Below are 12,393 nucleotides of genomic sequence, written 5' to 3'. Positions count from 1 at the left end.
CGGTGGTCGGGGTCGGGGTGTCGGTGGTCGGGGTGTCAGGTGTCGGGGTGTCGGTGGTCGGGGTGTCGGGGTGTCGATTTAGTTTTTTTTAGTTTCTTCTTCTCCTCCTCCTCCTCTCCTCTTTCTTCTTCTTCGTCTTCTTCTTTTCTTCTTCTCCTCCTCCTCCTCTTCTTCTTCTTCTTCTTTCTCTTCTTCTTCTTCTTCTTCTTCTTTCTTCTTCTTCTTCTTCTTCTTTCTTCTTCTCCCTCCTCCTCTTCCTTCCTCCTCCTCCTCCTTCTTCTAAACTAAAACTAAAACTAAAACTCAAACAGAAACTAAAACTAAACTAAAACTAATCTAAAATAAACTAAAACTAAAACTAAAACAGAAACTAAAACTAATCTAAAATAAACTAAAACTAAAATACTCTTCTTCTTCTTCTTCTAAACTAAAACTAATCTTCTTCTTCTTCTAAACTAAAATACTCTTCTTCTTCTTCTAAACTAAAACTAAAATAATCTAAAATAAACTAAACTAAATAAACTAAAACCAAACTAAAATACTCTTCTTCTTCGTCGTTACGGTTTAGACCTCCATTGGACCCCACCCACCTCTTTGCCATCCGCCAGCTGACGGCAAAGAACTAGCTGATGGCGAAGGACCTCTTTGTCGTACGCCTCAAAGCGGACGACAAAGGACCTCTTTGCCGTCAGCTGGCAGCCGGCAAAGAGGTGGCGGACGGCAAAATGCCAGATTCCAGTAGTGTTTAGTCCAAAACAAGTTGGGTAGGCTAGAGATGAAACCCATAAGATGTCGCAACCAACTCATGGCTCTGGCACATGGATAGCAAGCTTCCACGCACCCCTGTTCATAGCTAGCTCTTTGGTGATACTCCAATCTTTCAGGACTCTCTTAACGGACTCCTCCCATGTCAAATTCGGTATACCCCCCTCTCTTGACATTCTCCGCACGCTTTAGCCGCCCGCTATGCACTGGAGCTTTTGGAGGCCTGCGCTGAATATGCCCAAACCATCTCAGACGCTGTTGGACAAGCTTCTCTTCAATTGGTGCTACCCCAACTCTATCTCGTATATCATCATTCCGGGCTCGATCCTTCCTCATGTGCCCACACATCCATCTCAACATACGCATCTCCGCCACACCTAACTGTTGAACATGTCGCCTTTTAGTCGGCCAACACTCAGCGCCATACAATATTGCGGGCCGAACTGCCGTCCTGTAGAACTTGCCTTTTAGCTTTTGTGGCACTCTCTTGTCACAGAGAATGCCAGAAGCTTGGTGCCACTTCATCCATCCGGCTTTGATTCGATGGTTCACATCTTTATCAATACCCCCATCCTCCTGCAGCATTGACCCCAAATACCGAAAGGTGTCCTTCTGGGCTACCACCTAGCCATCAAGGCTAACCTTCTCCTCCTCACACCTAGTAGTACTAAAACCGCACATCATGTACTCGGTTTTAGTTCTACTAAGCCTAAACCCTTTCGATTCCACAGTTTGTCTCCATAACTCTAACTTCCTATTTATCCCCGTCCGACTATCGTCAACTAGCACCACATCATCCGCAAAGAGCATACACCATGGGATATCTCCTTGTATATCCCTTGTGACCTCATCCATCACCAATGCAAAAAGATAAGGGCTCAAAGCTGACCCCTGATGCAGTCCTATCTTAATCGGGAAGTCATCAGTGTCGACATCACTTGTTCGAACACTTCACTACTAGGGAAAACCTTATACACAGCATCTTAGCAGTAGCGCTGGGCAAAACAGTGCGCTACTGCTACTTAGTAGTAGCGTGTTTAAGTAAACCGTGCTACTGCTACTACTTTAGCAGTAGCGTGTTCTAGGAAAACGCACTGCTGCTATGTTTGTATTGGGCGCAGATGGCTAGCCCCACTTAGAAGTAGCACGTATATGCAACCACCGCTACTGCTACGTTCCATACCAGTAGCGCGTATCTCGAAAACGCGCTACTACTTACTTACCTTATCCTCACCACGCGCCCGACCCTCTCACTCACTCTCGCCCGCGCCGAACCCGTCGTCCGCCGCCGCCGCGCTGCTCCTCCACCGAGGTACTCCCTCCGTCCCTCCTCTTCCCTCCTCCCTCCTCCCCTCCCTCCTCCTCCCTCCTCCTCCGGCCGCCCTTCTCCCACCGCCCCTCCCTCCTCCTCCTCCGGCCGCCCCCTCCCCCTCCTCCCCCGCCCCTCCCTCCTTCGATCCCACCGGCCTCCTCCCCCTCCTCCTCTCTCCTTCCTCCTCCCTTCCCCTCCTCCCTCCATCTCTTTTTTTTTTCTGTTTTTTACTGTAGTTTTTTTACTATTGTATAATGTAGTTTTTTTACTGTTTTTAGTAAGTGTTTAAAATAATTAGTAAGTAAATTAATAAAACTAGTTGAACTAGTTTATTTTTAGTAAGAACTAGTTGAATTAATAGAACTAATGTATTTTTAGTAAGAAAAATTAATATAACTAGTTGAACTAGTTTATTTTTAGAAAGAACTAGTTTATTTTTATTTATAGTAAGTTTATTTTTAGTAAGAACTAGTTGAATTAATAGAACTAGTTGAACATGTCACATTTGTTTTTATTTTTTTAGTTTAAGCAATTATACCCGCACCGACGTCGACGATGCCTATCCCGCATCCTCGTCGTCGATACTATTCGGGATGTATTAGTGATAACTTAAACAGAAATCTAGGAGCCCCTCCATCATCCCCGCCGTCGTCCCCGTCACCGACCCCCTCCGACCTCGAGGTGAGACCAGCCAAATCTTCATGTCAATATGAGTCCTGTAAGATATGATGTAGATAAAAACATGTATATCTTGTGTTGCTCAATTAGGATATGTGGTTGCCCAAGTGGCCGGTCATGTTTGTAGGTTACACCTCCGAGTGGCCTATGTTTTGCCGGAGTGTTAATTAATATCCGTTCCGGCAAATTTTAGGCGCTCGATATGTCCTTTTTTAGCAAAGGTCATGCCGAAATTTTCCGTTAATTTTGGCATGACTTGTGCTAGAATATGTAGGAAATATCGAGTGGCCTGGATTTTCTAGAAAGATAATTAAACGATATTTCGGGTTGACTTTAAGTCTGTCGAGGCCGAAGAATCCACGTGAGCTGAGAGTTTTCAAGAAAAGACTCGACAGACCAATAGTCAACCCATGATGAATAATAATGATCTAATTTAGTTTTTGTAGTACATATATTTAATTGTACAAGTTAAATCTTTAAATTATGAACATAGGAAATGTCGTACTCGGACGACGAAAGTCTCCCGGAGGAGTGCGACTGGTGCAACGACGACCGAGGTCTGTGCGACAGGCATCACCTGGACGAAGATCGGCGCTTCAGCATTAAGCTCGAGGAGACCTTCGATGTTGAAACGGTACGCAATGACGACAAGTGTGCATTTCGTAATTAAGCATGACTTCAACTATTTCAACGTGTAATTTTCATCTTTTACATTTCGACTAGCTCATCCCATGCCATGCAAGAAGCTATGTCTTGGAGAGGATGGGTTTGAAGACCATGAAAATTTCGAAACAAAGAAAATACACCTAAGGACCCATCATGATATGGATTTTGAAGTAAATCTGTACAATTCTCAAAGCGTAACCCATTTTGGTTGCCAAAATTGGGAAGCACTTTGTAAGATGTATGGTTTTTATGAGGATATGATTATCACCATGGATCTTGGTGATCCTGACATCGAGCAAGACAATATGGACATTTGGGTCCTTGTTGATACGCTTCTGATTCTACCGCTATGTGAGTTTCTCAAACATAGTTATTAACTAATTTATATTGTTTATTTCAAAATATTTGACAGCTTATTTCCATTGACAGCTTATTTTCATTCTTCAAACAATGTGCGGAAGATGGTAGACAAAACCCACTACACCGATGGCTCCGAATTAACTTATAAGGAGAAAAATCATCTGGTCGCATTTTGTACTGACCTTGAGAATTACAATACCTATTATCATACTCCTTCAAATTATGGTCAATACGTGCCACTAGTGCACGTGTTGAACCACGGTAACTTCGATGGAGATGCCCTGGTAAGATTTTTTACTATTACGACATCTGTGCATCTTTTGCATACTTCTAAAACTAGTACATCATTGCTAACTATGAAGTTATTACTATGTTTTTCAACAGAAAATCCCGATGGATTGTGTGCCTCATTTGATGTATCAGAATGGTCGCCTTGATGTTTTGAACATACAGCCAGGTCATCCTACGAATCTCACCTGTCCATACCAGATTTCTAAAACCAGTGAACACATGATAATCAAAGAATGAAAAAAATGCATGGACGGAGGTTCTTGGAAGCAATGTTGTGTGAAAGGCAAGAATTGGAGACAGGATAATCTCCATTCTCCATAATGGAGAGTCAGGGGCTATCTTGTTTTATGCTATTTTACCTAAGAGAATATAGTAGGTCCTAAGAGAATGTAGTAGGTCCAATGAGGTACAATATGTTTATGAGAGTTGATGATGAGGAGTAGTTGTGATTATGACTAGTGACCAACTTGCTATGTGATGTCTCATTGATGAAAACGATGATCATGAGGAGGTGTTATATGACAATGATGTATTATGATGATAAGTTGTTAATGATATGATGATGATGATATTTATTATATCACTGGGAGAAAGAACCGCGGATTAGTTTCAAGTGGATGTCCATCCACTTGAAACTAGTCCACAATTCTTTCTCCCAGTGATGTAATAACTCATTATGATGTAAAAAAAATCTCTAAATTGCCGCGATATGAAAACTTGTATGAAGGTGTATGAATACAACATGAAATAAAAAAAAGTAAAATACAGAATAATAGTAATAGCGCGTGCTGGTAGAAGCGCTACTACTAAGTCGATATAGCAGTAGCGTGGTCTAACCCACGCTACTGCTAACCTTTAGCTGTAGCGCCTTACTAGTAGCGCGGTTCCGCGCACTACTGATAGGCATTTTACCCGCGCTACTGCTAGAGTTTTCTCTAGTAGTGCTTGTCACAACATTATCGTACATGTCCTTGATGAGGGTAATGTACTTTGCTGGGACTTTGTGTTTCTCCAAGGCCCATCACATAACATTCTGCGGTATCTTATCATAGGCCTTCTCCAAGTCAATGAACAACATATGCAAGTCCTTCTTTTGCTCCATATATCTCTCCATAAGTTGTCATACCAAGAAAATGGCTTCCATGGTCGACCTCCCAAGCATGAAACCAAACTGATTTTTGGTCACGCTTGTCATTCTTCTTAAGCGGTGCTCAATGACTCTCTCCCATAGCTTTATTGTACGGCTCATCAGCTTAATTCCACAGTAATTAGTACAACTCTGAACACCCCCCTGTTCTTGAAGATGGGTACTAATATACTCCGTCTCCATTCTTCTGGCATCTTGTTTGCCTGAAAAATGAGCTTGAAAAGCTTGGTTAGTCATACTATCGCTATGTCCCCGAGACCTTTCCACGCCTCAATGGGGATACAATCAGGGCCCATCGCCTTGCCTCCTTTCATCCTTTTTAAAGCCTCCTTGACCTCAGAGTCCTGGATTCGCCGCACAAAACGCATGCTGGTCTCATCAAAGAAGTCGTCCAGTTCAATGTTAGAACTCTCATTTTCCCCATTGAACAACTTGTCGAAGTACTCCCGCCATCTATGCTTAATCTCCTCGTCCTTCACCAAGAGTTGGCCTACTCCATCCTTGATGCATTTGACTTGGCCAATATCCCTCGTCTTCCTCTCTTGGATCTTGGTCATCTTATAGATGTCCCTTTCGCCTTCCTTCGTGCCTAACCGTTGGTAGAGGTCCTCATATTGCCCGACCCATTGCTTCACCAACAGCTCGCTTTGCAGCCTTCTTCGCCATCTTGTACTTCTCTATGTTGTCTGCACTCCTATCTAGGTATAGGCGTCTGAAGCAATCTTTCTTTTCTTTAATCGTCTTTTGGACATCATCATTCCACCACCAGGTATCCTTATCTTCGCTTCTCCTTCCCCTGGACACTCCAAACTCCTCCGAAGCCACTTTACGAATGCAAGTCACCATCTTCATCCACACTTTGTCCGCATCCCCTTCTTCCTCCCAAGGGCCCTCCTTAATGACCCTCTCCTTGAACGCCTGAGCTACCTCCCCCCTGAGCTTCCACCACTTCGTTCTAGCGACTTTGGCACTCTTATCCCGCTGGACACGAATCCGAAAGCGGAAGTCAGCAATCACCAGCTTATGCAGGGGTACAACACTCTCTCCAGGTATCACCTTACAGTCTAGGCACACACGCCTATCTTCGCTTCTCGAGAGGATGAAATCAATCTGGCTAGAGTGCTGGCCACTACTAAAAGTCACCAGATGTGATTCTCTCTTTCTAAAGAGGGTGTTAGCTACAATCATGTTGTAGGCTAGAGCAAAACTTAAGACATCTTCTCCTTCTTTATTCCTGATGCCATAGCCAAAGCCCCCATGCGCCCCTTCAAAACCTGTGTTAGATGTACCCACGTGGCCATTGAGGTCTCCTCTATGAAGAGCTTCTCACCAATCGGTACACTCCTAACCATGTCTTCCAGGACTTCCCAGAACTCCCTCTTGGTGTTCTCATTGTAACCTACTTGCGGGGCATATACGCTGACAACATTGAGAACCAAGTCCTCAATTACCAGCTTGACAAGGATAATCTGGTCCCCACGTCTCTTGACATCTACCACTCCATACTTGAGGGTCTTGTTGATCAAGATGCCTACGCCATTTCTGTTTGCAGCCGTTCCCGTGTACCACAACTTGAAGCCGGTATCCTCCACCTCCTTCGCCTTCTGTCCTCTCCATTTGGTTTCTTGGACACAAAGGATATCAACACCTCTCCTCACCGCTGCATCAACTAGCTCCCGAAGCTTTCCTGTGAGAGACCCTACGTTCCAGCTACCTAAGCGAATCCTCCTAGGATCGGCTAGCTTCTTTACCCTTCGCACTCGTCGAGTCAAATGCGAAGACCCTTGCTCATTTTCCACTACATCCGGGCGCCGATGTAGCGCGCCACTAAGGATGCGACGGCCCGATCCTCGCTCATTTGCCACCGTATCCGGATCAAGATATGGAGCTCCACCTGAGGGATGACGGCCCGGCCCTTGCTTATTTTCCACCACACCCGGGTTCCGATGTGACGCGTCGCTGAGAGGGTTACGCCCCAACGAAAATCTTTTGGGTTTCATCTCCATAAGAGTGGCTGAGTTTTTACGTTGGCTCGCCAAACCTATCACAACCCTCCTCCTTTACCCGGGCTTGGATCGGCTATGTTGATGGAAAATCTAATAATTAAAAAAATTGAGGCTTTTCCTTTTTTCCGAGATTCATCCTTTGGATTTCTAAATCTTTCCATTAATTTTCAGAACACAAAGATTAAACAATAATTTCTCACATTTTCAATTTTCTAAATTTATGTTTAGAATTTTCTAAAGCGTTTTCATATTTGTAGAAAGTACGATTGGGCTCAAACAGATGCAGCAAACGCAAGCAACATTGGTTTTCACATAGACTTTACCGTCCTTAACAGACTACCAGTAGTGGGATTATCATCACTTCTGAAAATATAAATAGCAGAATAAATATCCAGATCTTGTGGGGTTTAGACTCAAGGAGATCAAGGAGCAAGCTTGGCGACCAGTTCATAGAGAACAGATGGGCAACTGTTGCTCAGGTGCTCATATCCATCAGATGCCATCACTGCCTTCAGGTTACCTTCAGACGTCAGAAACTTCAAGCATGCCTTCTTAAGAGCACCACAGCCATGCTGCTCCGCCAACGCCAGCGAAGTCGCCACCGTGCTTTTGCAGATGTGATCGCACAGCTTCCCCTCGCAGATTAGCTTCAGCCTCTCCATATCATACCTGTCAGCCGCTACCAGCAAATGCTGAGCAATCGCCGCCACGTCGCCCTCGTCGATCGCGGGCAGCGAATCGGTGTAGATGAAGTGGAGCAAAGCCTTGAACACCATGGCTTCCATGTCGTCGATCAGACGCGAGTTGCGGTCTTCTCCTTCATGGGGCCGAGGAGCTCCGCCTTGAAGACCGACGAACGAGCTGCGAGTATGCACCTGTGCGCGGCAAATGTCTCGCCTCCGACCTCGAAGGTAACATCGGCCGCCTCGCCGGCCGAGAGCAGTTGTCCAAGATGCTGGTGCATGTTAGACGGTGGCACCACCACATGGGGTAGGATTGGCTCGGTGAAGATCCCCTTTGACACGGTGACATCAAACCTGATGCTGAAAACATCATCCTTAAGGTAAGGGGATTCCTCCAGGTCCTTTCTTTTGATGAACTGACGGAAGCCCCAGGCACGTTCTTTGCTGGAGAAGGTGTGTATGCATCTGCCGCGCAATGCCACTGGTTGCCTGTCCTGGTCAAGCAAACTCATCTTGAACTCTGCTTTGACTTCACTAGCATCAGTTGGATCAGTACTATGCTGCAGATAGATGGATATCCAATATGCGTCTTCAGTCTGACAGCCGTCTGGGTAGTAGCGCATACACCATCGATGGCCTCCGATGGTGAAAGACTCCGATGCGATGTATTTGCCGTTGCCAAGCCCCTTGATGCGGGAGTAGCCGTCTATCTTGACGACGTGCGACCCGGAAACAGCCTGCGCGACGATGGCCGACGCGGCCGGCGAAGACCCGCCGCTGGGGGCGATGTTGTCCACCGCAGACGAAGAGTGCGCTGCTACTTCTCCTCGCCGGTTCGGTGCTACCAGCATTGCTTCTCCCTGCTAGCTGAAGGAAAATCGACAGAGACGGAAGTTAGGCCACATACAGAGAGAGAACAGAGCAAGATGTGTTCCCCGCCACGCTCGACGGAGTAGGAGGGGCGCTCCCCGTTCCGGGAAGATGCGTGCCCCGCCGCCGGAGATCTCCGCGTTCCCCGCAGCTGGAGCTCCCCGCTATCCGCACGCGCCGCCGGGAAACAAATGTGGGAGGGAGGGAGGAGACCGGGGAGAAGGGGGCGTGGATCGGAGCCGTACCTCAGCCCAGCCGCTGCCTTTGCTCAGCCGCACCGCCGCACCGATCCAAAATCTCTGTCGCCGCTGATTTTCGTGTTCGTGAGCGAGCTCAGGCTTGAGGATTGGGGCGGAGCCGGATCCTCTGACTTGTACGAGGAAAGTCAGGAGCTACAGTACTCTTCTTGTGTAGAAAAGAGTTGAAATAGATTTTTGTTAAAAGTGAAATGAGTTCAAAAAAAATAAATCGAAATGAGTCTTTTGAGAATTGAAATTGGTATGTCACGAATAGAAGTTGATTTTGTAAAAACTGAAACCAGTCTTTTGAAAATTAAGACGAGCACTGTTTATTGACCTAGAGGGAAGGGAAGTTAGGTTAACGGATTTGCTATTTTACAGTTGAGTGTTTTCCAATTCATTGTCATTCAAATCTATGTTCGTCCGTTTTCGTGCGGAGATTCGCGCTAGGTTCTGTTTTGTTCCGGTTGGTTTTATTGTCGGGCGCGGTTTTGTGTCTCAGCCCGTTACCGTCGCCCTGGCCCGACACTATTGATTTTTTTTCCTTTTTGTATTTAGGAGTGGGTGTCGTTTCCTCTTTCATTTGGTGGCTCTGTTTAGATAATGCCGAGGGGAGAGAGAAAGAGTTCGAGTGGCGGAGCAGAGGAGGCAATTCCTTCTGTTCATGTCGATTCCGAGATATTCCACCGCTCGATCTTGATTTCTCTTCCCTTTCTCTTTGATCCCTGGCTGCCGCGGTCGGTTGTTCTTGTCTCTCGCCCTCCCCGGTATGATTTTGCTTGTGTTGTGGCTGTGTAGCTTCAAAATCTAGGATGAGTTTCTTGTTTGGATCCGTGGCAGGTGCATGTTGCGGCCATGTTGTAGTCCGCCATTTTGCTCCCCTTCTACTTGCCTGAGATGGGTGATTTGTTCTGTAAGTCATCGGGTGTTCTAGGTCATCTGGTCGTTGTGGTCGTTTTCACCCCTGCTGATTTGTTTCCTCTGCTGTAGATGTAGAGGTAGGCGAAGTTGTAGTTGTAGTGGTGGATTCCCCTGTCCATTTTATTTCTGCAGGCCTGGGTGTCTATTCCGCCTGCATTTTTATCGGTAGATGTAGTTGTATATGGCTTGGCCTGGGATTCTGCTGGCTTATGCAATGTGGATGTAGTAGCTAATTTGTGTATCCTTCCTCTGAATTTGTTTGCCCTTCCTAGTTTGATTTTGGCCCGGCCCTTTGTGATGTAGATGTAGGTGCTATTTGTTTAAGTTTCCTGCTCTATTATGGTTTCTGAATTGTTGGCTCCTTATGTGTCTTACCTGCACATGTTTGCTCTTGTAGTTTCTGAATCCCTCATGAATTTTTCTTGTTAGATGTAGGTCTTCAGTTTCCCTGGTTCCTGAATCTCAATGAATTAGTGTGTACTAGGCCTGCAGTGCTGATGTAGTGTTAGTCCATGGATTTTTCTTATTTTTGTCAGTGCAATATACCTCAGAATTACAGTGTAATGTATCCCATAATTGGAGTGTGATCCCCATGCTTCTTTATTCTAATTACAGTGTAATGTACCCTAAAATTATAGTGTATTCTAGCCCAGATGGCACTGTATATGCCTACAATTGCATTTTCGTTTACTAACCCCAGATTTACAGTGTAATATACCCCAGATTTTCACTGTATTTTGTATGCTTCAGGACTGTAATTATTGCATGGTTCCCAGTTTTACACTGTAATTTGCATGGTACAGCACTGTAATTGTTGTAGGGCTTTCAGTTTTTGTCAGATAGATTACTTTCAAATGTTTCATCACTGTAATATACCCTAGATTTTCTCTGTAATTTATATGCTTCAGAACTGTAATTGTTATATGCTTCAGATAGATTACATTGGCTTCTTCGTCTGGGCTTACACTGTAGTATGCCATAGTTTTACACTATAATTTGTATGGTTCGACATTGTATTTGTTGTAGGTATTTGCGAGGTAGATTACAGTGGATTTTACCTTTGAATTGGAGGGCTTACACTGTAATTTACTGCAGATTTACACTGTAATTTGAATGCTTCAACATTGTAATTGTTGTACGGCTTACAACGTATTTGTCACAGTTGATTTACCTCTGATTTTGCTGTGTAATTAGCATGCTTTTAGGACTGCAATTCATGTATTTTCTTGCTTTTTTATTTTCTTCTTTTCTTGTGCTAGTGTGTCTCCGTTGCAGTAGTATTGAGCAGAGGTCCTGTTTTAGGTTGATGATTGTTTTTGTGTTCTTTCTAGATTTGTCTAGTAAATAGTGTTACATTAGCTGTTCATGTGTATTCTTTAATGAAGTGTATGGAGATTTTGTTCTACTATTTTACTTCTTTTCTTTTTCCTCCTTCATGTATTCTGTTTATATGTTTTACTTTAATGAGTAGGCTACAGAAAGTCTCTCATCTGGACGTTTGGTTAGTATCATCTCTTGACAATGCAGATTCTGTGGGTGAACCTATTGTGCCTAACGACTTTGCGGAAGATGGTTCTTATCCTATGTCTACGGTAGTTATTTCTTTCTTCTTATCTAGCTTTATTTTATTGTTCTTAGTTATTGAGGTTGTTTTATTTAATTTTAGTCTGTTGACTTTTTAATATATTTTTGCAGGAACTATCTGGTGATGAAGGAGGGTTTGACAAATCTCTTTTGAAGTTCTATTTGAATCAAGTGTGTTTTCCTTTTCTTGTACTATTTTGATTTTGTTTTGTGTATTTTCTTTGGGTGGCCCTTGTGTTTTTGTCATTTCAGAACGTAAAATGCTTGAAAGGAAATTATCATCTGCTTCCATGTTCATAGGCCCATCTCCTGAGTGTACCTGCAAGCAAAAGGGCAATTTGTTTTCTATAGTTGTGCTTTTCTCAGATTGGTAGCTCTGTGGTATTTGAATTTTGCTTTTACTGAATATAATATCGGAATGTAGAAGTGCGGTGATAGAAAATGTGTCCTGCGACATATTTGTTGTGAGCTTTTATTATTATTTATGTATTTAGAATGTTCCTATAGTGTCTTTCAACATATTCTGAAACAAATGTGTAACTCACATTTAGAATGAGTTCTTCCTGAGACAATCTCAATAGATCATCTTCAGTTGCTGTCTTTATCATGCTCCTCATCTGGCATATTTGAACAAAAAATGCCAGTATCAACATAATATTGAGCAACAAACCGTTTAGATATAGATGAATTTTGCTGGGTACTTAAACAGTTGTACTTTATGTATTTTTGCTTCCAATAGTTGGGGTATTCCAAGTGTATCCTCGGAACTAACACTGTAAATTATAGTGAAGTAGCTCTGAAGTTTTATTGTAATTTATTGGGGTTTTACCGCATAGCTTCATCACTGCAAATCCCTGCATAATTTCATTCT

The 12,393-nt window shown here is 44.0% G+C and overlaps 1 long non-coding RNA gene and 1 pseudogene across 1 annotated transcript; one reads left to right on the top strand and one right to left on the bottom strand.

The window, feature by feature from the left end:
- Positions 1 to 7,503: 7,503 nt before the first annotated feature.
- LOC109750533 (BTB/POZ and MATH domain-containing protein 2-like) lies at positions 7,504 to 9,152 on the bottom strand (annotated as a pseudogene).
- A 272-nt stretch (positions 9,153 to 9,424) lies between these two features.
- Positions 9,425 to 12,077, top strand: LOC109750534 (uncharacterized). Its single transcript, XR_012189726.1, has 2 exons — positions 9,425 to 11,530; positions 11,634 to 12,077. It is a non-coding gene; the product is annotated as an uncharacterized lncRNA (long non-coding RNA).
- Positions 12,078 to 12,393: the final 316 nt, after the last annotated feature.

This window comes from Aegilops tauschii, chromosome 7 (genome assembly GCF_002575655.3).
Source record: "Aegilops tauschii subsp. strangulata cultivar AL8/78 chromosome 7, Aet v6.0, whole genome shotgun sequence".
Classification (NCBI taxonomy): Eukaryota; Viridiplantae; Streptophyta; class Magnoliopsida; order Poales; family Poaceae; genus Aegilops; species Aegilops tauschii.
The sequence above is the reverse complement of the archived record's forward strand: the minus strand, read 5'-3'. Positions and strand labels throughout refer to the sequence as shown.